The sequence below is a fragment of the Zalophus californianus genome, chromosome 4, assembly GCF_009762305.2.
Source record: "Zalophus californianus isolate mZalCal1 chromosome 4, mZalCal1.pri.v2, whole genome shotgun sequence".
NCBI lineage: Eukaryota > Metazoa > Chordata > Mammalia > Carnivora > Otariidae > Zalophus > Zalophus californianus.
The window spans coordinates 16,519,282-16,545,507 of NC_045598.1; the positions used below are offsets into that span (position 1 = coordinate 16,519,282).

Below are 26,226 nucleotides of genomic sequence, written 5' to 3' on the forward strand. Positions count from 1 at the left end.
CCTAGCACTGCCCCAGCAAGAGTCCATGGAACCCCACTAAAACCTTCGAAAGAGAGTGTGGGGAGAGGAGGGAGTGGCCAAGGGTCAGAGGTCAGAAAACAAGCCCGCAACCCGCTAGCCCCAGCACCCTAGCATTGGTGGAGGGCGCGCGCGACGCAGGCCCCGCCCCGTGAGGCCCGCCCCCGGCACGTGACTGTGGCGCGCGGGGCAGGCCGGGCCGCCCCCTCCCGGCTTATACTCCTTACGCGCCGGCCTCAAAATGGCCGCCTTCTGGCGTCTCTGGCGCTGTTGAATGGAGAAAGCTTTATTGTTCCCTTCGGGCAGGAGTGTTCGTGTCCTCTATGGCGCTGTCAATAAAGAACGGCAGTTTGAATCGGTGCTGAACAGGTAACCATAGAAACGGGGCTGGGACTCAGCTTGGAGACCCCTTTAGCAGCTGAGGCCCGAGAGGCGCCCCAAATGAGGGGCGCGCTGAGACCCTTCGGCGTGCGAACTCCGCGGGGCTCTGCCAAGTCCCAGCCGCCTCCTCTCGCCCGGGACGCGGACCCCCTGGGGCGGCTCCCACCCCGAGCGCAGGCTCGGCTGTAAGTCTGCGGTGGGGAGAGGCCGCGGGGCTGCGTCGGGGCGCACCCGGCTTGGCCCCAGCCTGGGGCCTGCCCGCCGCTTGGGGCCTGCCCTCGCCCCTCACCGTCTACTGTTTGGCGCGATTTGAGGCCTCCTCGCTGCTGCTTCTCGAGTCTCTGCCCCCGCTCTTCTGCCAAGTGCACCAGGCGTCGGGAAACTCCGGCCTTGGGCCAATCCCCACCCCACCCCGTTTTTGTCTGTCGGGAACTAATAGTGGTTTTTACATTTTTAAATGGCTGCGGGGTGGGGGGACGGGGAGAAGACTTTCGTGTAATTTGTGAAATGTATATGAACTCAAATATCAGTGTCCTCAAGTGAAGTTTTATTGGAGCACAGCCATGTTCATTGTTCTGTATCATCTATGGCTCCTTTCTTGCTACAAAGGCTAAGTTGAGTAGTTGAGATAGATATGGCATAGCCCACAAAGCCGAAAATACTTAGGCCTGGTCCTAAGCAGAAGTGTGCCAACTTCTGCCCTAGACACAAGTAGACTTGTCAGTGTTGTCCAGCGGTTCTTCTGATCACTTCTCACGGAATGGGAAACTTCAGTTAAAGCTACCCCGTACATCTAAAGCTCTGGCCTTATTGATCTGTTATTCAACGTGAGAATTGTTTCCCCTATTTTTGATAACAGTACCATCCATCTAGCGCCTACAAGAAGCCAGGATTTTATTTATGTTCATACCCGGGGTTTTTTTTGTTTGTTAACACTTCATAAGTAAGTGTCCATGTTTCCACCTAAGAGAGGAAGCCCAGATTCTGAGGTTAAGCTTCCTAAGTGTGCAGTAGATTATAGGTCTGGCAAATTGAGCTCACCCTAGGGAGCCCTCTGCTTGGTAACCCACCTCACACAGCTTCAACTTCTTTCAAGTCTCAACCTGGGGCTCCTTGGTTCTGGCTTGAAATTGTATCCAAATCTGTGTATGGTTTATGGAGATATAATTACAACCTCAAAATGAAGTTTTTCTTTCCTTAGCTAAATCGTCAAACTTCTGCCACACCTTCCTTTCTAATTTAGATGCCTTTCTTATATGGCAGTCGTTCCCAAACGGGCTATTCATCACTAGTTTAACTTACAAATGATTTCAGAACACCCCATGCCTGCATGCATGCCTTCATCAGTCATTCAGTATTAGTTGAGCACCTACTTGTACTAGGGATGATTCAGATCCCTGGAAATACAGTGGTGAACAAGATCAACATGATCTTTAGCCTTTCACAGAATTTAAATTCAGTAGGGTCTTGGACAGATAGTATACAGGTAAATAAAGGTAATTTAAAATACAGCTGTCATAGCATCATAATAAAATTAGTAGTTATTTACTAAGTGATTTCTGCATGCTAATGCACTATGTGCTTTATTTATGTGGATTATCATTCAGTCTTCTCGCTAACACTATGACAAAGGTAGTATTAGTATTTCCATTTTAAAGATGAGGACACCGAGACTCAGAGAGGAGAGATGTCCAAGGTTACATAGCTAATATTCAAGGGAGCTAATATATGAACCTTAGCTGATCACACCACCCTGTATTATCCCATGTGTTTATTATCTTTTCTACCAATTGGGATGCCCTCAAGGACAGGACCACACTTTACCTGTTTTTGTATCAGCTGCTAGCCAGTGTTCACAGCCTGTAGTCTGGTAAGTATTTAAACAAATTCAGGCCATTGGTTGAGCAAATATTTGACTGCCTGCTATGTACCAGACACCACTGTGCTAGGCCTTACGATTACCATGAGCAAGATGGACCTAACACCTCTTGTCTAAGGCAAATAGTAGCATCTGTGATGAAGGTAGTCAAATAGTGCTAACCTGGAAGATGCCCTTTTACCGGAATGGCCCAGTAAGCTGCTGGAGAAAGATAGCTTAAGCTGAAACTCTCTGAGTGACAAGGATCCAGTCCAGCAAGAAGGGAAAGGGGAGACAACTGGGAAGGAAGAACTTTTTAATAGGATCAGAGACTGTGAGGTGGCAAGATCTGGGGTGTTGGAGGACTGGAAGAAGTGAGTAGTGGTGCTGTGATTCAGTCCTGTGCTCCGAGTCTCTGGCCCCTGAAGCCAGCTTTACTGCTGAGAGAGTGGTCCGCCCATGGGCCAGTTACAGATTAATATGTGAAAGGCGCATGATGGTACCTCTTCCAAGGGTTGTTGTGTGGATTAAATAAGAGAAAATGTAATAGCAGGTTGGGTGTTTTCTTTTTGTTGTTACACATGTTGCTGAGTTCCAGTTAGAGAAAACTAACCAAATTTGGCCCCAAATGGAAATTTATTTGAAGTGCTAAATAATAACAAAAATCCAGGATTATGTTATCGACAGAACTGAGGGTGTGTATGTATGTTTCTGTCTTTGATGGGGTGGGGGGACAGGAACAGATCTTATTCTTTCTTAATGTGTCTGTTGAGAGAGGAACTCTTCCAAATGGCTTTTAATTTTTTTTTTCAACCAAATTATACAACTGTCTATTCAGAGCACTTTTCATTATTTTAGTGTGTTCCTCCATTGAAGGCATGTGCATTTCCTTAAGGCAGTCTAAGAAAATGATAGGTTTCTTCTAGTTGGTGGTCATTTCAAAGTTTGTTTGCAAATGATTTTGGGTTTCCTCTGAAAATTTTTCAAAATAATGTTGCATGCTTTATGCAAGGCATTGAATGCTTTAAAACAAGTAGCAGACTTTTTGAATTGGTAAAAATGAGAAGGTATTTGGGTTCATGAATGTGAAAAATTGCGGAGGCAGTAAGGAATCAAACTGTATAAGAAGATCGGCCATGTCAAGTTTTGCTTTAAACTGTGTCTAGTAACTGGATCGCACATGTCCTTAGAAGATGTAATCCATCCCAGCAAATGGAGCAAGGAACTGGACAGGGAGTGGCATGTTAATGCAATGTTAACAATAAGCCCTGCATTAAATTGCTGTTTTAGTTTTGGGTGGGACCTTCACATTTCAAGTATTCCAGTTTTACTCTGTGATTTGAGTCTGTTGGGTTCCAGTAAAGAGAAGGTGGTAACACTAGTTCCGAAGGATAATATAAAGCTGCAGTAGGAGCGAGGGCATACCAATTTGTTTTTCAATCTATTTTATTTCAGTTCAAAGCATCATTGCAGACAGGCACTGCAGGAAAACGAGCCACACTTTGGCAATACTCAACTGCTTTTGGAGATTGAAGAAGACTGGGTATAACCAAAGTGTGGCTTGTTTTCATGGGCTGTGTGTCTGCAAAGAAGCTTTGAACTGAAATAAAATAGATTGAAAAACAAATTCGTATGCCCTGTTGCTTCATACTGAGTGTTTACGTCACCCTTCTGGAGTACTGCCTATACCAGCACCCCGGAGGAAGACAGTGACCCCTCAGCCGCTTTCAAGTCTTTAAGAGAGTGAGCTCTTTGATTTTCACAAGGAAATTGAATTGGAATTTATGGTTTTCCGGATCTCCAATAAGCTGCCTTCTAAAGCCATCATCTCGATAATTCGAAGAAAGCAAGTTGTAACCATGTAGAGGAAAGAATTAAATGTTAAGGGCATTTAAATTCAGAGATGAGATTGTCACTTTCTCTAAGTCTCAGAAGGGATACGGTATGCCATTTGCAGAGACTGTTGCAGTTTTGAGGCTTCTGTAGCCCTCAAGGGAAAGAAGGGTAAGGAAAGAACTCTAGCTTTCCTTATATTTCCCTAATGTTGTTATTTAACCCCAAATGCTCAAACTCATAACACCAAGTATTTAATTTCCTTAGATGAAGTAAATACATTATAGCTGATCCCAGGTTGTTAATCTGGGGTAAATGGTTGAGTTGCAGGGGACCCACAAATCCTTTAAATTTGCCTGCAAATGTGTCTGAATGTCATTTTTCTGGGGAGTGAGTCCATTTCTCTAATCAGGTCTCAGAGGGATCCATGACCCTCAAGGTGCAGAGCCAACAATGAAATGTCACATGTAATACCACTGGCCCAAAGTAGTGTTGAGAATCCCCCTGAAACCAGTTACTTCTTACTGCTGTATGGTCTTGACTACAGTTTTGAAAGTATCTTTTCGGGCCATGTTTCCTGTCAAAAGTGGCCAAGCATAGTTGAGTGATCATGTCTGGTAGAGGTATTTACCCAATGAGGCACTTCAGAAATGCCTCAGAGGTCGTTGTCATGATTTTACAGGAGACTGCCACACTGATGATGTGTTGTCTTGGCAACCTTGGTAGCAATTGCCATATTTGTTTCTTCTGACAGGTGAAAGGAAGAGCGGTAGCAGCCTAATACTTTGGCTCTAGGCATCAACTTCGTGCAGATGGACTCGGTTTCTCACGACCTTAGGAGCGAGAGAGGAGGAGGAGAGGGATGGATTCAAGGAGGCAGAGACGGAGGGGTGAAAGGAGAGATGCTGTCCCTGCTTTGTCCTGGCGTCCCTCTGTTGTCTGTGAAGGGAGAGAGAGCTCTTTCTGAAACCAGACTCACCTTACTTCACTAATATTAGGACCTCTGAAAAAGTCAACTCCAAGATGCAATTTCTGGTTTATTAGAAAAATGGAAAGAAAAGGAAGGAAATGTCTTTAAGTCTTTACCTTGGGATGTTTTGCAAACGGGACCTCAGTAGAAAACTGCTGTGGGCCACAGTTTGTTTGGCCCATACAGTGTTTGTCAGTGAGTTGCTTATATTTACAGAGAGAGATTTTACATCTGTCTGACCCCTGGAGGTATTTGCAGGAGTGACCTCTGCTCTTAGCAGAGAGTCTAATTCTGGGACTCTCAATGTTTGATGAAGTAAATTTTTATGAAGGAAAGGGCCCAAGAAGGATGAGGGAGATTAGAAACGAAGGATTACTAGCTTTTGGGGCTCTAAATGTTGGTTACTTGAAATTTATTAAAATAAACAAAGTGAACAGTATGTGGTTCTATTTCTGATTTTGAGAAAATATTGCAAGAGGTCAGCTAACCTGTTAGTTTCATCTGTTTCTCAGCTTTCTAAGACTGCAGCCTGACTGTTGGATCTTCATCCTTGACTCCTTTAGCTCCTTGTCCCCACTAGCTCTGAAGGATGATGTCAGGGGCTCTGGCAGCAGTGAACTTGCCATTTTTCTTCCATCTGGTACTTATCTTCGGTTCCTAATCTCAGTGGTTGGCACCATAGAGTTGCAAAAGGCAGAAAGTCCCCCCATATTCTTCCCCTTCTGTCAACCCCCTACCTTCCTTCCATCCCATACCCACAAATAGCACACATTTATTTAGGCTACAAGCCTATTGATGTCCCCTTTCTCTTTTGGTTAAAGCTACTATAATCTCTTGCTCTGAATTACTACAACAGCTTCAGAACTGGCCAGCTGGCTTCTTCCTTTGTTCCTTTCTAATCTATTTTGTACACTGTTGCCAGTGATCTTTATAAAGCACAGATCACATGTGACTGTTTCCGCCTTGCTTAAAACTCTGGGCTGGCTTGCCTGCCCTCAGGACAGTGCAATTCCTTGGCTCTGACTGTGCTGCCCTCAAGCTCTGGCTAGGCCTGTCTCAAGCCTCATCTTACTCTCTCCCCGCCTTCACCCTTTCTACTTGAGTACCAGTCCGTCATGCTCAGTGGGCCACAGAGCTTCATCCTTCCCAGGGCAAGTGGGCCGCACTCTGGGGCTTTGGATTTTCCTGGCCATGTTACTAACCAGGCCGGTAGCAGTGCCACTATCTGCACTGATCGTTAGATCACCGAATGTTGTTTTTTTTATGTGGTTCCTTTGTCCCGAGACTACGTGCTGTTTCAGATGTGTAGTCAAATACTGTCCTGAGGTCAGTTGATATATTTATATTTATTATGCCACCAACTTGATAAGCTTTATCAACAGGCTAATTTGTTTTAAACTTTAAGAATTGCTTTTAGGGCACCTGGGTGGCTCATTCGGTTAAGCGTCTGCCTTCCGCTCAGGTCATGGTCTCAGGGTCCTGGGATGGAGTCCCGCATTGGGCTCGTTGCTCGAGCCAAAAAAATTTTGTTTTTTAACTGTGTAAACCATCTATGTGGTTCAAAAATCAAAACTACATAACAAGGTGTGTTCATAGAAGTTTTTATTTTATACCTGATCCTCCTCCTCTGTTTCTCTTGAGTCTTCCTATCAAAGTTTTGGGGGGTTTGCCCATCTGTTAGGTAAGAAATCATTTCAGTACAGTTTAAATTTGTTTTCTCCTTAATGAGATACAGGATACCTGCTCAATGTCTGTGGTATGAATTGCAAAAATATTTTTTCCAGTATGTCATATGCCTAACTTTGCATATGTTGTTTTATTGCTGTACAAAAGTTTTACATCTTTATATATTATGTTTATGGGTCTTGCAGTGTATTGCTTTAGATTTTGAGTCAGTTAGGAAGTCTGCCCTGTTCTTAATTTATGGGGAATTCATTAATGTTTTCTTCCAGTATATGTATGGTTTCACTTTTTATTTTTTAAACATCTAAGGTTCTTATCCTTTTGGAATTTATCTTATCTTATTTATTTATTTGACAGAGAGAGAGAGACAGGGAGAGAGGGAACACAGCGGGGGAATGGGAGAGGGAGAAGCAGGCCTCCTGCCGAGCAGGGAGCCTGATGCGGGGCTTGATCCCAGGACCCCGGGATCACGACCCGAGCCAAAGGCAGACGCCCAATGACTGAGCCACCCAGGCCCCCCTGGAATTTATCTTGACATTTGGTTTGAGGAAGGATCCAATTTTATCTTTTCCCACGTATGGAAAGTTCTTACTAGGGGGCCTTGGTGGCTCAGTCAGTTAAGCGTCCAGCTCTTGATTTCAACTCAGGTCATGATCTTGGGGTCATGAGGCCAGGCTCCATGCTGGGCATGAAGCCTGCTTAAGACTCTCCCTCTCCCCGCCCTTCTCCCCACCCCCGCCCCGTTCTCTCTCTCTCTTAAAAAAAAAAAAAAAAAAAAAAAAACTTTTTGTCTATTGATTTCAGATGCTGTTTTAATTGGATACTAAACTGTTGTATACATTTGGGTTTCTTACTGGATTTTCTATTTTGTTCCATTGGTTTGATTGTCAATTCATATGCCATTACAAAACCATCTTTTAGACGCTTTGTAATTTTTTAACATCTGGAAGGGCCAGTTTTTTCATATTGCTCTTTTTTAGTGTTTTCCTGGCTGCTTTTGCTTGTTTATTCTGCCATATAAACTTTATAATCAATTTGTCTAGTTTTAGGCAGCAACAAATGGATGGTATTTCTATTGAGATTATGTTAAATTTATTAATTAGCTTAGAGAGAACTGACATCTTTATGATGTTGAGTCTTCTTGTCCAAGATCGTGTCCCATCTTTCCTTTTGCTCTAGGCTACTTTTGTGATTTTTCAGGAGTGTTTTATGTTTTTTCCTATAAATTTTGTATGCTTCTTGTTGATTTTCAGTCTTAAAAAAAAAAAAAAAAGGTAATTCCTTTTAGAATCCCTCCAGAACTTCTCAGAGGGATGTATATACCCACATAGTCAAAACTTTTTATATATCATTTCAGATAGTTCATAGATGTCCCCCGCCAGCCCATCCTGTTATATTGTCCCCTCAAAACCCCTTCTCCTGTCTGTTCTCCATTCTCAGTACGTAGCTCTGTGTCCTACATACAGTAGGCAGTCTGTGCATATTTGTTGAATGGATGAATAAAGCAGGAAGGGGAAGATGAAAGTAGATGAAAGAGCGAGGCTATAAGACCCATATATGGAAAGATTGTCCTTGTACAGGGTGCCTGGGTGGCTCAGTCATTGGGCGTCTGCCTTCGGCTCTGGTCGTAATCCCAGGGTTCTGGGATCGAGCCCTGAATCGGGCTCCCTGCTTGGCGGGAAGCCTGCTTCTCCCTCTCCCACTCCCCCTGTTTGTGTTCCCTCTCTCGCTGTGTTTCTCTCTCTGTCAAATAAATAAATAAAAACAATCTTAAAAAAAAATAAACAAAACAGTGACCTTGTACAGACATCCAGATATTCCTAATTGTACAGTCGGCAGCTATTAATTCACTGCTTTGTAGTATGTTGTTCTCTTTGCCCTCGTCCCAGAACTTTAATAAATAGCATGTTGATAATGATAGTTATCATTTATTGAATACTACAAAGACCAGGCGCTGGCTAGGTATTTTCCATAATTATTTCTTGTAATCCTTATAGCAATTAAGCAATAGGTTTTAGTATCTCCATGAAAATATGGAAGTTTCAAACACACAAAAGTGTGAATGGCATTATGAGCTCCCATATACACGTTACCTCCCTTTTACAGTTGAGGAAACAGGTTTTGAAAAATTAAGTACTCAAGGTTACAAAGTTAAAGTCAGGTTTAGAACCCAACTCTTTTTAGCTCCTTATTAAGATTATTTTTCAGGGGTGCCTGGGTGGCTCAGTTGGTTAAGCGACTGCCTTCGGCTCAGGTCATGATCCTGGAGTTGGGATCAAGTTCCACATCAGGCTTCCTGCTTGGCGGGGAGTCTGCCTCTCCCTCTGACCCTCCCCCCTCTTGTGCGTTCTCTCTCTCATTTTCTCTCTCTCAAATAAATAAAATCTTTTAAAAAAATTATTTTTCAAATTTTAAACTCCCAACTGGCCAGGGAAAAGAGAAAGCAAGGGAGACAGTCAAGAGCCACTCCATTCTAAACTCCAGCTCATAGTATTACATTAGTCTTCCCTTCTAATTCGTATTACAAAGATTTCCCTCACTTCTGTTTGCAAACAGTAAGCCCTCCTATTACCCCTTCCTCCTTGTTCCCTAATGCTCTGCTCTCACTTGCCTTCTCTTGGCACGCACTGTCCCCTGACTAAGGAAATGGGGCTGTAGAGCCCCGCTAGGGCTGCATGGGCTCCACCTCCCCCAGCAGCACCGTCACCTTCTTCGTGGCCTTGGACAAGTCAGGGCCTTGACAAGTGTGTGTGGCGCCTCATATAATACAGTCCAGTACTAGTTGATTTTTAAAGGCCTGCCAGTGTTTTGAGTACCTGGCTCCCAGCATGATATTGGGAACATAGTAGGAACTTGTGAATTTAAATAAAAGTAAAATTTGCTGCTCTTATTCATTTAGCCTATAGGTTTAGTGTGGTATTGTAACTTGTGAATGATGCTCTGAAGCCCTGGCAGTCATTAGATCTGACCACCCTAGATATTGGCTGCTCATATAGCTGGTACTCTGCTGTCAGCTGCCTCAGTTCCAGTAAGGTTCAAACCTTTCTAAGGTCAGAGTCCAAGACAGCAGAATAATTGGCCCCTAGAGTTCTGGATCTTTTTCTCAGGCAGTGAAGTGTTGAGGATGAAATTTTCATGTCTTCCTTTGAACATTTTTCAGCAAATACTGTGGGATCCCATAGCTCTTTCCCAAAGTTAGAGGCAATAGAGAAGTTATCCTCTTTTGCATTTTTTGTTGTTGTTAGCTCCTCAAGTTGACCCTTTTGTCATACTCCCTGGTGATAGACAAGAGAAAGCTAGAGATGAAAATAATTCCTGCTTCTCCAAAGACAAAAACTTCCAGCACTTGGAGGAGAGGAGAATGGAGTTCATCTGTGAAGTATGCACAGAGGTCTAGCAAAGGTTGGGTGATCTGCATGGTGTCCTAGGGCAGTAATGTGGGCAGTAGGAGCTCCATAGTCTTCAATGCTTCTGATACTCAGCTACTGAGGTGTAAGAAGAGTAGGATTCCAAGCTGAAAGTGATCTGTTCTTACCTGTGCCCATTCTTTGAGAGCAGGATTATGCTGAATTTCTTCTCTGTAAGGACAGCTTTAGATAAGGGTGTTTGGCTGGGCTCAGTAAAGATCTGCTGGATGGACAGGCACACACTGTCCCCTGACTAAGGAAATGGGGCTGTAGAGCCCCGCTAGGGCTGCATGGCCTCCACCTCCCGCAGCAGCACCGTCACCTTCTTCGTGGCCTTGGACAAGTCAGGGCCTTGACAAGTGTGTGTGGCGCCTCATATAATACAGGATAAGTAGCCTCTAAATTAATGGCATCTCTTCTTTAAAAACACTTTATTTATCTACACTATCAATGATGAGCACTGGGTAATATATAGAATTGTTGAATCTCTATATTGTACACCTGAAACTAATATAACACTGTATGTTAACTATACTGGAATTAAAAACAAACAGCAGCAACAACAAAACCCCACTTTCTTTACTATGTATCTCTGCACTGCCTCTGAACAGAGAAGTTACCAAAAAAGTAGGAGAAAGACTGAGGGATCAAGAGCTTCACAGCTTTTTCAGTCCCACGCTTGGGCAGTATCCAGCGGTGAAGGTTCCGGCTCTGGAGTCAGACAGCGTGGGTTCATTTACGGACTCTGGCACTCACTGGCTTTGTGATTTGGGGCAAGCCGTTTACTTTTGGTAGGATTCTACTTTCTCAGTTGAAAGTGGAATTAATAATGGTAACTACCTCACAGGTTTTGCAAAAATTATATAAGGCTACTATGCAAAGTACTTGGCATAGTGCCTGGAATATAATAAACCTTTGCAAGTGGAAGCTCCTGTTGTTAGATTCCTACCTTAACCCTTCCAAACTGTGTCCTTTTCCCTTTCCAGAGCGTGTTCTTCATTGCTTTCCACTTATAGAGTGTGTACCAAAAACATAGGTAACAGGAAGAGTCTCATTTCTGTCATTACTGACCTGGTAGATCTTAAGACACTTGTCAGCACCTCCGTTTCCTCATCTACAAAATGTCTGAATTGGACCAGGTGATTTCAAACATTCCCATATCTCTGGCTAATTTTCAATGAGTTTAAGGCTTTGAATTCTCTCATACTGTAGCCCAGCACTCTCTGTTATGAGAGGCCTAACCCAGCCCATTTTCTCTCCCTTTCCTAGCTGACTCCCATCTCAGACCAGCTGTTTGAAACTAGCAGTGTGGTTGTCTATAAAGTTTATTCTTTTTTTAAAAAAAATTTTGCAGTATTTGACATAGAGAGAAGATACATACGTAACTTAGATAAGTGATGAGGCAGAGTGATTTTTTAGAAGTACATCTGTGAACGGATTATCCAACCTAAGAACTATAAAATAAAATATTTTGGCAGGTGGATTTTATGCTTCCTTTTGACATTTAATGAATGTTTACAATGTTAATAGGAAATGTCCTTCACACATATTGACTCATATACATGCAGTGGCTTATTAGTGCTTATAGCTACACCACTAATAAGCACTAATATCCCTATTTTACATATGAGGAAAGTGAGGCCTAGAGAGTTAGGCCACTTGTGTAAAGCCACACAGCCGTTGAGAGGGACAGCGCTGTGATTCGGCCCCTGGGCAGCGGGCGGGCTGGCTCTAGAGCCTCTGACCGTTACTGTTAGGCACCTAGTCTCTTGAATCACCAGGCCTGGTTTGGTATTGTATAGTTGCCTGAGCTCTCTAATTTGTACATTAAATGGGTATCTTTGAATTTGAAATTTGGTACGGTGTTACCATGTGTCCAGTTTGATTATTCCCTGCTGAGGAAAAGTGTATTCTCATAATCAAGTTGGTGAAATCTCAGAACTTACCGACATCTTCAGGTCACTGCAAAATGCCTATAAGGACCAGTGACAAAGCCAAGAGTTTTTTGTTTTGTTTTTTTAACATCTAAGAAGTTGGATATAAAAGCATTGGAGTGATGATTGCTTATTGAGACTCTCGACTATAGGATGGAAGAGTCCCAGTAGGTGGAATGCAGTCACTCGTTAGATGACTGTGTTGCTCCAGAGATTTTGCAGTTTGGCCTGTGAAGAGTCATCTTGGGTGAACTATTCAATCAGAGCAGCGGGGCCGGAAAGGCAGGCAAAAGACAGATAAGCCTCTCAAAGCCTCCTTCCAAGGCTAGCCTTGAAAAATTGCTTGTTTCTAGGAGTTAGAAGATAAGAGGACACAAGCAGTTTGTTACGGTGACTGTTTTGATGTTTTGTCTCATTGTGTTTTATAGAATGCCTCAAAAGAAGAGTTTCATTAGAAATTGAGAGACTCTGGAAAAAGAAATTAGTTTAATATAATGGTTATTATAGGCTTATCAAGAATCAGATGCTGCCAGTTTTGAGATGTGGAAAACAACCTTTCTAGTGGTCCTTAGTCCGTTCTGTCTCTGCCTCCTTGAGAATTTAGTGGTGGGGTGGTGGCAGTGGTAGTGATGATAGTGGCTAGCAGCTGATGCATTTATTGAGCACTTACTGTGTCCTCAGTGCATACTGCCGATGCTTTAGGTATATTAACTCCTTTAATCTTTTAACCACCCAGTGAGAGAAGTACTATTATTTCCCCTATTTTGTAGATGAGAAACCTACGCCCCTCAGATCACACACTTTGTGATTGGATGTTCAAGCTTCACACCAGGTAGTCTGGCTCCAGCTCCATCCTTAACCATTAAGCTACACTGCTGCTCAGGACAGCTGTGGGCCCTCTGCCCCAGAAAGTGTGCAGATGGACAACATTGCCTGTAATTTAGAGAACACATGGACTCTTCTTTCCTTTCCTAGTCCATGGACTCAGGTTTAAACCCCATGCTAGACTTGTGTAAATTCCCTGCAGGCAGAGATTATATCTTATTTAATTTTGCTTGGCACATAGTAGGAACTAAATAAATGTTTATGAATGAGTAGAGTGTTGGAAATGACACTGGCTTTGAAGCCAGCCAGACCTACCTGGGTTTCTATTTTTAAATTCCCTTGTTATAAAAATAATACATGTTTATTATAAAAAATTCTGAAATATATGAGGAAGAAAATAAATCCCCCATCATGACACTACCTAGGAACCTACTGTTAGCATTTTGATATATTTTCTGTTTTTTAAATGCAAATGTGTACATGCATGTACATATATTTTTAAACCAAATTGGAATTTTATATACAATTGCATGCTGTTTTTTTTTTTCTTTTGGTAGATTGAGAGCATTTCCTCATGTTATTAAAAATCTTCAAGAGCCTAATTAAAAAAATTTATTTAGCTATAATTCACATACCATACAATTTACTGTTTTAAAGTGTACAACTTAAAAGTCTATGTAACCATCACCACTTTCTAATTCTAGAACATTTTCATCACTCCCACAAAAAAACCCATACCCATTAGCATTCACTCCCCAACTCCCCCTCCTCCTAGCCCCTGGCAACCACTGATCCACTTCCTAGCTCTGTGGATTTGCCTGTTCTGGACAGTTCATATAAATGAATCCTCCAGCATGTGGCCTTTCATGACTGGCTTCTTTCACAGAGCATAGTGTTTCTAAGTTTCACCCCTGTTGTATGTTTTCTGTATTCCATTCCTTTGTATGGCTGAATAATATTCCATTTAATGGATATACAACATTTTGTTTGTTCATTTATCAGTTGGTGGACATTTGGGTTGTTTCCAGATTTTGGCTGTTACATATAATGCTCCATGTGTGGATATATGTTTTCATTTTATTTGGGTTAGACCTAGGATTGGAATTGCTGGCTCATATAGTATCTCTGTTTAACTTTCTGAGGAACTTGTAAACTGTTTTCCACGGTGGCTACACATTTTACATTCCCATCAGCTATGTGTGAGGGTTCCAATTTCTCTACATCCTCAGCAACACTTGTACTTTCCGTGTGTGTTTGTTTTATTACAGCATCCTAGTGGGTGTGGGGTGGTAGCTCTTGGCAGTTTTGATCTCCATTTCCCTAATGACAACTGATATTGAGCATCTTTTCATGTGTTTATTGGCCATTTTGTATATCCTCTTTGGAGAGAGATTTATTCCAATCCTTTGCCTGATTTTAATGGGCTTATTTGTCATTTTGTTGGTGAGTTGTAAGAGTTCTGGATACTGTATTCTGATATGCTAATATTTATATATTCTGGATACTAGACCCTTATCAGATAAATGATTTGAGAGTATTTGTTCCCATTCTGGGGTTCTCTTTTTACTTTCATAAAAGTATCCTTTAATACACAAAAGTTTTTAAATTTGATAAAGTCCAATTTATTTATATATTTATTTATTTTTGGTTGCTTGTGCTATAGGTATCCTATAGAGAGCTTAATTTTTACCGGCTGCATATTTCATAATATGTCTGTAATATCATATTTACTTAAAAACCTCATATTGTACATCTAAATTTCCAGTTTTTTTACCAGTGATGCTATTCTTCTGAATTCAGTATACATAAATATTTCATTATATCTCTAATTAATTATTTCCACATAGATGGATTCCTAGAAGTGGGTCTAAAGGCATAAATATTAAAAAAAATTTTTATTCTGTTATGGGCTTCTCATTCTTTTTTATTTATCTATAATTATACAACTGATATATAAACATTCTGGTAAAACATTCAGACAGCGCACATAGAGAATATCCTCCCAACCCCCACAAATTCTCATGTCTTCCTCCAAAGACACTTTTTATAGCTCTAGATGAGCAGATTACTTACCGTATTACTTTCCTAAAGGATTTTTACCAGTTTATACTTTCATCAGCACTGTGTGGGCACCTGTCTCAATGCTCCCTCCCTTGCGTTATTAATACAAGTAATATTTTTATAATAATAGCAGCTAACACTGAGCATTTACTGTTGACAGGAACTTTTCTAAAACAATTCAGATGCATTATCCCATTTCATCTTCACACACCCACACAAGAACTGTAAAGACGTTAAGGTCACAGTGATTAAGGTGACTTGCCCAAGGTCATTGAGTAAGTGTTTGAGGCTTTAAACTGAAGTCTGCCAAATCAGAGTGCGTGGTCTAGAACTACTGCTTCTCAAATATTATCACTGCAAAATTTTTCCAATTTGATCACCCCAAAATAGCGTTAATGTTTTAATTTGCATTTCTTTAATTATTCATAAGGGTGAACTTTTTAAATCAGTTGGATTTTTTAATTTCTTTTGTGAATTTTCTTTGTCCATTTAAAAAAAATTGAGATGTTAATTGGTTTATTGATTTGTATGATCTTTCTATTCTAATATTAACCACTTATTTTTCACTTCATATGGCACGTTTATCATTTATCTTTTAGTATTGTTGATACTGTTCTTTGGAAGTTTATGTTTTTATGTAATCACATCTATTGATTATTTGTGAATTTCTTCTGTTTCCTTTATGTGTAAAAAGGCCTTTTCCATTATGACCTCAGTTACATATTCATTAAATATGTTACCTTTTAAGTATCTTAAATAGTCACCTTAAAAATGTGTTTTTTCTTTCTATTGTTCTTGTTAAGTCACAAATCTACCTTACAGTTCTACTAATGACAGTGGATTGGGGAATTTGCAATCATATATTCCCTGAGACACTTTTGGGCAGTTTTCTGGCTTGAGGATAATTATTTTCTCATTGAAAGAGCTATCAGTGGTTGGTATTTAATCAACATTCAAAGAAAAAAATAGCAAATGTGCTGTGTAACACACCTAGTGCTAGTGGCCGCCAGTCTATTAGATACCTAGGAAGCCCTCCCCACTGCGCCCCTCCCCTGTTTTATATACTTAGGAGTTTGGTATTTTGGTTCAAGTGCTGTCTTGAAAACGTACATGACTTGGCAGGTCACTTAATTTCTATCAGTTTTTTCATCTGTAAAATGACAGGTCTGAATTACATAGTCTCTAAGGATAATTTTAGTTGCAGAATTCCCTGATTTTTATTATCCTTCTGATCAAGAATCATTTCATGTATGTTTGGTATCGATAAAAACTTTTAAAAAGTTGTCATTAGTGATGTGTGGCAGAGTGGCTGAAGGGAGGCAGAGTGACAGGTGACAGAAGTGCATGGGAGGGGGAGGAGGTGAGGAATGGGAAAGACAGGGAGTGAGGACTGAATCTGGTAATAGCCAGGGAGAAGTTAGAGGGTGGCTAAGTTTGAAGTGAGCTGGGAGCTTCAGTGGGTGAAGCTCCTTGCAGGAGGGGTAGTTCTGATCTGATAGATGCTCAGAGCACTGAGTGGAAAGCCTGTGGGCAGGGACAACAGGAGGGCACTGCTTGCATTTGAGAGAGACTGAAAAGTCAGCACATGGTCAGTGCTACCAAATACCTGCACAGGGTTACCTCAGAGACAAAGCTGAGTCCAGCTTTTTCAAAAGAGAGACTGGAGCCATAGAAGAGTCCAGGTGACAGAAGGGACACAACAGAACGCCTTGTGGTGCCTCTGTAGTGTACATTGATGCTCAGACTCTACCTGCCCGGGTGAAGACAGATGCACCAAGTTTCCACTGAATGTTGGTAGCATACAATCTCTTCTGATGATACTTGACCTTGCTGCTTGAATTTTTTCACACGTAATTGTAAAGAGTAGGCCTCTTTCACTAATAAATGAACTAATAAATTCACTTTCTAATTTATACTTCTTCTCTTATGAGTTTAGGCTGTGTTATCAAACCTCCAAAGTCCAATTAACTGTGGGACTTTTATAGGATGGAGTGTTTGTATCTGGAAGGTTGACAACCAAACTAGACCTTTTGGTAAATTAAGTTCAAGCTATCAAGGGAAGTCTCTTGGCAGCCAGCCAGCCAGCCTGTTCCAACGGCACTCTTTCCAGATACACATCTCCATCCATCTTTCAGCAGAGACCAGCAAAAGAAATAAGGCGTCTCAAATGCAGGTGCTCCTGTCAGGCCAGCCAGCAGCACATCTCTGTCTGTGGAGAGGGGTTGAGGAATGCTAACACTGAGCCCAGAAATTCTGTCAAGACTAAAGTAGTAATTAAGAACAGGGATCCAACAGATCTTCATTTGAACTGTGCTCAGACTTATTAACTGTATGGTCTTGGGCATAACCTGTTAGACATTAGTTTCCTCATATGTACATTAGGGGTAATAATGGTATCTACCTCATAGGGATGTTAGGGAAATTAAATGGAAAAGTATGTGGACAGTGCTTAGCACAATGCTGGACATTATTACCGTCATGGAGCAGTTGATGACTTTGTCAAAGGCATTCAAGAGATTCAAGCATTTGAAAAAGAGCAGAGACCAGTGGATTGGGCAAAAAGGATGTTTTAATCACCTCTTATTCACCCTGTTGCTGAGGGAAGAATTCCTACCCTAGGATTATGGGGATGAACACACAACAGTGGACACTGGCAGGTGGGACTGACCGCAGCTTTTATTAGTCACATATACTCAGAGCCCCAGAAGAGGACACAGTCTGCTACTCAGGGCCACTCGGGGTTGCCCTCAGGAGCAGAGTGAACAATCAGGGGCTGTGGGAGGCAGGCTTTGTAGTATCAAAAGGGTGAGGCACCTCCTGGTTTCTGCCAGGGGATGTGATTGGCTTGCTAGAATAATCTTGGGGGCTGATAAGGAACTGAAACCCACTAGTCAGGGGTAAACAGGAACTGGACCTTAGTCCCTTTGATAAGGAGGATTGTTTGGCTCAGGGACCTTGTCTACTAGAGCAGAGTGGGTAATAGAATTTGAAGTTAGGTCATTTGAGGCCTTCCTGATTTTATCAGATGGCAAGGCAGCACATAATATTGAGCCTTGAATTTAGACTGTGCCACAAAAGAGAATGCAGGCCTTGAAATGCTGTTCAATACAGCTGTCGGGGAAACTGGGTAGAAGGCTATGGAAGATAAGTAGAGGTGTCTGATTCTGGGCAAGACAAATGGCATAGTGGCTGGAAAGGAAATATCACGGTAGTTCATATATAGTGTCATAAGCAGAGATCTCTTCATTGTTTTCAGTTCAGCATACATTCATTCATTGGCTGTACCATCCTAGGCCCTTCCAAGGCTTAACCAGGTTCAGTTGACCATGTTAGATCAGGAGCAGTTTGACCTCTAGTTACTTTGGCAGCAGCCAGGGAAGCCAGACTAGCCCTGGAAGACCAGATTGCTGAAATGCATTCTACAGGAGTTGGGGTTGGTGCTAGGCCGTAGAGCTACTTGCCTCAGGCATGGTTATTGGAGTCCTCCATATTTTGTAGGTTTTATTCCCAGAGCTATTATGGAGTTTATTTTTCTGACTGGAGCCAAAGGCAGGTGCAGAAGGGAAGGATCTGAAGATGACTTGAGATTTTTTAGAGGTGAAGAGTTGCTTAAGACATATTATGAAAAAAATGATTGGAGTGGCGCCCGGATGGCTCAGTCATTAAGCGTCTGCCTTCCGCTCAGGTCATGATCCCAGAGTCCTGGGATCGAGCCCCACATCAGGCTCCCTGCTTGGCAGGAAGCCTGCTTATCCTTCTCCCACTCCCCCTGCTTATATTCCTTCTCTCTCTGTCAAATAAATAAATAAAATCTTAGAAAAAGAAAAAAGAAAAAAGTGATTGGAGAACAGGCAGTGTTGTATAGTGCTTTGTTCCTCAGAGAGGGTTCCTGCACTGACAGTATCCATATCACCTGGAGCTTATTAGAATTGCAGAATTCAGGCCCCACCCCAGAACTTCTGGATCAGATTCTTTGACAGGATCCCAGGTAAGAAACCTTTTAGTGGATAGAAGGGCAAGAGCTTTAGGTCAGGCAAACTGGATTAAGATCTCAGTTCCTCTACTAATTTGCTGTATGATCTTGGGCCTCTTCCTTAACCTTTCCACTATTAGGATTTATTGTAAATTGGGTTTACCTATCTTGCTGGATTGTTAGTATTAAAGGAGTTAACATAAAAAGTGCTTAGAAACATAGTAAGCTACTTAATTATTAGTAGCTCTTATTAGTAGTTATTTGACAAATAATATCTTTATATAATTTGACAGAATATGAAAAGAAAGAGCAGGATATCATTAGGGCTAACTCTGTCATGAGACATGAGTTGATAATTGAGAAAAATATCCTAAGCTGATGGGGCAGTGGATGTGATTGGTTCACTAACCATTTCCCTCAGGGTGAGACCATAAGTGTACTTGTCAAATAACCAAGAGTTGACAGCTATACTTCTTAATGGCTACTGAACTCTTGGAAGGGAAAATTATCTGTGGAAGTGGTAGCTAAGTCTTGGCATCCAGCAAGGCCTTCACATTATAGAGGACAGAACCATGGCTTGAGAATTGAGACCTGGGCTCATTCTGCCCCTTGGTAACTCATGACCCTTAACCACGCATTTAACATTTCTGAGCCTTGGTCTTCATCTATAAAATGAAGATTAATGGGATGTGGTGTAAATTCCGGTACACAAGCAAGGGATTATCGTCTCTATATCATCCTTACTTGGTGTCTACCATATTGCTCACTAGACAGCATCCAAAGCCCCAGAGGTGAATTTTATACTTGATGCCACCAGCCACTTGAGAATCTTCACTCCTGGGGTTCTTCGGAGTTGTTCAGGTTGCCTGGATTTCCCAGTGACCAGAATGTACCTTAGGAAAGCACATAGGCCATTCAGGTATTGCTATAAATCTCAAGGACTGGAACTGTAGGAGACTAGACTTTGGAATGGAATGAGAATGATAGTGGTAATACCGTCAGAAGCAACAATGACAATACATATGACAGGATACTACCACGAATCCAGGAGTGCCAAATACGGAAACCTCCATCCCTTACACTACATGTTACTGCCTTTCAGGCCCTGCATGTAAGAGACAAGACCAAATGACAACTGCTTTTAAACTTGAGAAATCTGGGCCCACTAAAAGCTGCAGTCACCCTTTTCTGACCTCACCCATTCACCTTGTATTCTCAGAAATAATTGCTAGTGGTTCTCTTTTAACTTAGCTGATTCCTTAGATACCTTACATTTTAAATCATTTTGTGTGTAGCAAATGCCCCATTTCTTGTCTCTGAATGTGTGATCTTTGCTCTAATTATGTTGAGAGTGCCTGTTATTTCACCTGACTCCAGTTGTTTGTGAGATACTAAATAGCCATGGGGTTAAAGCCGACTTGCATCAAAGAGCAACTCAGCCTCTCAGGACCTCAGTTTCCTCGCTTAGAAAGGGAAGAGATTGGACTAAGGTCATTTGGTCATGCGACAAGAGTATGTGATAGATAAAGTAATGAACTTCTGTTTGCTGAAAGCAATGAATAGGGCTCTCCAAGGTCTCTTCCAGCTCTCTGGTTCCAGCAGAGCCCAGGCATCAAGGTGGAAGTAAAGATTTTATTCAGGAGAAAGGGATTATCAGCAGCAACAGGAAAAAAAAGAAAAAAAAACTTTAAGCAGATAAGGTTGCATTGAGCCAGACCGTAAAAGAGATGTCTCAGAACATGAGATAGATGTGAGCAAAGGACAATGCAGAATTGTTAGGGCAACCAGAATCGAGGACCCTTGATTATGTAATAAAATGGCTTTTCTCTCTTGGATGTTGGAACACACAAATCTAGGAAGAGGTGGGCCCAACTTCTCCATGGAACTCCATAATATAGGATGTCGAAGGCAACAACCTGTATAGACAACATAATAGAAGGCGACCTATTCTTCCTTTCCATTGCTAGTCACTTTTGTTATTAGTCTAGCCCTCATGTCACTGGGAAAGCTCTGCTTTAATTGTGCTATTCCTATTTCAGAAGCTCCTCCCTCAAGACAGGTGGAAGTTCCTCTGCTTATTTTCTGGCCTCCCTAACCTAGGTAGCCTTGTGCTCCACCCTAGCCAGCCCAGTGTCCCTAATAATGATGGCAGCTAGTTACGGATGTCCTTCCAGAGCCGGGTGCAGTGCCAGTGTCCTGGACACGTACAGCACCCAGGCCAGGTGTGCCGCTTCTGGAATGGAGTTCACGGCTCTTCCTCTGTCTGGAGTTCTTTACCTTTCACCCTGGCCTGTTGGAGTTGTACCTCACTTGCGTTCACCAGCTGTAGTTCTTGCCTTTTCCTTGTCACTCACAGGGATCAGTCTGTTTGTTTGTTGTTGTTTTTCTCTTCTTCCTTTCCTTCTTGTCTCTTACGGATTGAGTCCTTTTAAGAGATCTGATTTCAATCATTCTAGCATTGGATCAACTTTATTACCAATTCCCTGTGGACAAAGATCTTGTTTTATATTCATTTGAATCCCTCACAGCACTTAGCAATGTGCTGAGTAAATAATAGGCAAATGACCCATAATTAGGAATAGGATGACATGTGTATATATAGTATAGTAATTGGGGAATGGGAGGTCCAGTTCCTGAGGTATAGAAAAGAGCCTCCTACTCTCCAGTAGTGACAACAAAGGCCTTTGAGTGCTTTGCTGAGGACATCACCAGCACTTGTAGATTTCAGAACATCTATTTTATTTAATTAAGCAGTGCATATCGAGAGTAAGTCTTCAGTGTTGTATTCCTCCTTGTTCATCAAAGGGATTGCCTGTTTCCTACGAACTATGACTTAGTTCTCACTTCTGCTTTTTCTGGTTTTTGTCTTGTTTCTTTTTAACTTAAAAAATTCTTAAATTTTCAACTCCTTTTTGGAAGTAGACAATAAAAATTTAAATAAATAATAAACAACAAATAAATAAATATTCTTTGTGCTCCTTTTAGAAAGCTGGCCTAGTTTCCACTTTGTGTTGAATTCCCATTTGTGTTTTGGGTCATTATGCAGCACTTGGTTCAGCCAATTAAGTTTTTTCTTTCTGAGTATCTTTATTCTATACAGTATAGTCTTTTCTTGAGGCTTTAATATTGTTCCTTTGAGGAATCCATCTTTGTGGTGCTATTTTGTTGCTTAAATGTTCTTCCCTTGGGACCTTTGACAATTTTCCCAAGACTAGCAATTTCAGTAAGTGCTTAATAACATAATTTAGGTTGCCTCTATACAAGAACCTACAGGACTTAGAGATTCCAACATGAAGTGTTCTAACTCTGAAAGGTACACTTTCACAACATTATATCTAATGCTGTATTCTCTCTCCTCAGTTTAACTTCCCTACAAAGGGAATTAGGGGAAACAGTAAAATATGTTAGAGGCTCTTATATTTTAGTTGTGAGATCAGCAAAGTATAGTTTAGCCTCTATAGTACATCTCAGTAGCTCCCAAATCACCAGTGTATTCCTCATGATTATATATTAGATTTATTTAATAACAGTATTCTGTACCTGAAAGTGGTCTACAAAGACTATATAGTTTAATTGTTTATTTACAGATAGATACTTGAGCTGTCAAGTCAGATGGCTAGTTTCAAAACAATTTAATGAGGATGATTCACAGTCTAGTAATAACAACTACCACATGTAGTAGTTTCTATGTGCTAGGCGGGGCTTTAAGTGTAAACACGCCCACTCATTAATTCTCTTATAAGTAACATATAGCTGAGTTTTTAAAAACCCAATCAGAGAACCTCTCTGCCTTTTAAAGATTTATTTATTTGAGAGAGAGAGAGAGAGAAAGAACGCACGCATGCGTGCAACCTGAACACAAAACCTAATGCTGGACTCGATCATGATCATGACTCTGAGATCATGTGACCTGAGCTGAAACCAAGAGTCAGACACTTAACTGACTGTGCCACCCAGAGGCCCCATCTCTCTGCCTTTTAATAAAAAAGTTCAATTTGTTTATTGTGATTAATAATACATTTGGACTTATTTCTGCCATCTTCAATTGTTTTCTGTTTAATGCGATTTTCTTTTGCCTTTCTTTTTTCTTTTCTCACTTGCTTTTGGATTAATCACATTTTCTTTATTTTCTTTTGTATGCCCTGTTTGCAAATATTTATCTTGCTTCTATTCTCCTACATCCTTACCTGTTAATATACATACTTCATTTAGGCTAAAGGCTAAAGTCAATCATTGTTTTTGTCATCCTCTTGACTCTTGGAACACCCTGACTCTGGTCTCTCATCTTCCATGTTGTTGTTGATTGTTAATTTGAGAGAGGCATTGGATTTCTACGAATACAGACTTTAGAGTCTGGCTGCCTGAGTTTGGACCCCAGCTCTGCCACACATTAGTGTAAACCCTAGGTAAGTTATGTAACCTCTTTGTGCGACAGTTTTTTTAATCTGTAAAATGTGGATAATAAGAGTACCTACTCCATAGAGTTGTTGAAAGGATTAAATGAATTAATATATGCAAAGCATTTAGAACAGTGCTTGGCACATAGTAAGCTTTCAGTAAGTGCTATATGGTTGTCATTATTCTGTTTTGTTTTTAACCTTTCCTTCCAGTACCCATTTTTAAAGTCAGTGCATTTTAAGTATACCAACACATTTCTTAATTTTTTATTGAGATATAATTAACAACTGAGCTTAGATGTTATGTTTGAAGAGCTTTGACAAATATCTACTCTTTAAACACCACCCAAAATAAGATGTAGAACATTTCCAATCCCCAGAAAGTTGTTTTGTGTCTCGTTCCATTCAGTTCCCTTCCCTACACCATCCCAACAACCTCCACATTACTATCTGATATTTATCACCGTTAATTAGTTTTACCTGTATTTCTGTTTCCTGTAAATTGAGTCATATGTGTGTACTTTTTTATGCCTGGCTTCTTTGACTTAACATAATAGTTTAATGGTTTATCCATGTTGTTGCATTTATTAGCAGTTTATTCCATGCTATAAGAAACCTCCACGTAGTTCTCCTTCATAGTTGTACCATTTTACACTTCTGCTAGCAGTGTATGAGAGTTCTAGTCATTCCACATCCTCACTAGCGTTGATGTTATCAGTCTTTTTTTTTTTTAAAGATCTTATTTATTTATTTGAGACAGAGAGAATGAGAGAGAGAGAGCGAGCGAGCACATGACGGGGGGAGGGTCAGAGGGAGAAGCAGACTCCCTGCCGAGCAGGGAGCCCGATGCGGGACTGGATCCAGGGACTCCAGGATCATGACCTGAGCCGAAGGCAGTCGCCCAACCAACTGAGCCACCCAGGCGCCCCTGTTATCAGTCTTTCTGATTTTAACTTTTCCAGTGGATTTGTTTAGCAGTTTCTTTGCTTGCCACTTGCTATTTCTTCTTATGTTCTATCCTTTTTCTTTTTTCCTGGTTCAGTTTCCTTCTTAAAGTAATTCTTCCAGTGATGGTCTGTGTCTGTTTGAAGATAATTTTATTTCAGTCTGGATAGTGATACTTGATTGTTATTTTCCTTAATATTCAAAAACTGTTATTGCATTTTCCTCTGGCATCTATTGTTATTTATTTATTTATTTATTTTTCACATTAACATTCTTAGTTTATTAATCCTCTCATGAAAAATCTGCCCAACCACCACAGATAAAGCCACTGCAACATCTTTACTCCTTCTTTTTGCCAGCACCAACATTGGCTTTTGTAGTCCCCCTGAGTTTCTTCATTCTGTTCTTGCGTTCCTTTCGCTGTTTTCTTGATGTCTTTTTCTTCTCATACCGGCCATGTCTTGCAAGTCTGTGTTTGGGTTCATTTTTCTTTGCATAATCCAAGGAATCATAAATCATGCCAAAGCCAGTTGTCTTGCCACCACCAAAATGGGTTCTGAATCCAAACACAAATATGACATCTGGTGTGGTCTTGTACATTTTGGCTAGTTTTTCCTGAATTTCTGTCTTAGGTACTGTTGCCTTTCTGGGGTGAAGAACATCACTGACCATCTGTTTGCACTGAAGTAGTCAGTTAATCATGAACTTCCTGGTCCAGATAGTTACTGTGTCATTTATGATGGCGGCCAAGCCTGTTGTTATTTAAATAGAAAGTCTGTATCAGCCTAGTTGTCATTCTTTTGTAAGTAATGTCTTTTCTCTTGGTTTCCTTACAAATTCTTTTTCTCTGTGTTGTTAGTATTTTGAAGTTTTCTTCTGAAGACTCATGTTTGTCTTTAATTCTGGAATATTCTCAGAAATTATCTTCAGATTGTTTCTCCTGTACTTTTTCCATTATTCCCTCTGGAACACCCTCTCATTCTGTCTTCTGTGTCCTTTAACTTCCCTTTCATATTTCTGTTTTTATAAACTCTGCTACCTTCTGAATAATCTTCCCAGACTTCTTAGTCATTAACTTTTTCTTTAGCTGTGTCTAGTTTATTTAATTTATCAATGTGTGAATGTCAGTGACTTAATTTTTTATAACTATAAGTTCTTTTTTACATCTGACTATCCTTTTTCCATATGATCTTGTTCTTTGATTTTGACTTCCTTCATGGACATCTAAATTGCCTCTGGTCTTCCTGCTACCAAAAACAATGCCCCAGTGATCTTTCTGGCCTTGCTTCCTTATGGACCCATGTAAGAATTTTTCTAGGATATGTATGGAGGAATATGATTACTGGGTCTCAAGGCATATATATACAGAAAATTTCACTAAATATTAGCAGAATGTTTTTCAGAACAGCTATATCAATTTATATACCCACCAAGTGCCCTAGATTCAAACTCAAGTTCTACCATGTGTTAACTGTGAGATCTTGGAGAAATTACTCAACCTCTCTGGGCCTTAGTCTCTTCATCATAAAAGGGGATAATTACAGCATTTGCCCCATCAGGTTGTTGAGAGGGCAAAATGAATAAATATATGTAAAGCATATTCCTGAATATAGTAAAAACTTCCTGAATACAATAATCATTAGATAAATGCTAGCTGCTATTACTACTGTTATTTTTTTTAAGATTTTATGTATTTGAGAGAGAGAGAGAGCACAAGCAGAGTAGAGGGAAATGGGAAGAAGCAGATTCCCCACTGAACAGGGAGCCCGATACGGGCTCGATCCCAGGACCCTGGGATCATGACCTGAGCCAAAGGCAGACACTTAACTGACTGAGCCACCCAGGCGCCCCTATTACTGCTATTTTAACAACTACTATTACTACTTGTTGATTAATTAAAAGTAAGCTTTTCCTTCTCTGAATTGCCTGGTTATATCATTT

At 40.9% G+C, this 26,226-nt stretch overlaps 1 protein-coding gene and 1 pseudogene across 5 annotated transcripts in view; one reads left to right on the forward strand and one right to left on the reverse strand.

Annotated features, from left to right (window-relative positions):
* The first annotated feature begins 253 nt into the window (after nucleotides 1-253).
* ZBTB40 (zinc finger and BTB domain containing 40) overlaps nucleotides 254-26,226 on the forward strand; it is a 74,225-nt gene continuing 48,252 nt past the window's right edge. For all 5 annotated transcript variants that reach the window (XM_027609095.2, XM_027609070.2, XM_027609086.2 and 2 more), the window contains exon 1: nucleotides 254-387. The gene's annotated coding sequence lies outside the window, so the exon portion shown is untranslated. The remainder of the gene's footprint in view (nucleotides 388-26,226) is intronic.
* Nucleotides 24,467-25,749, reverse strand: LOC113931290 (annotated as a pseudogene).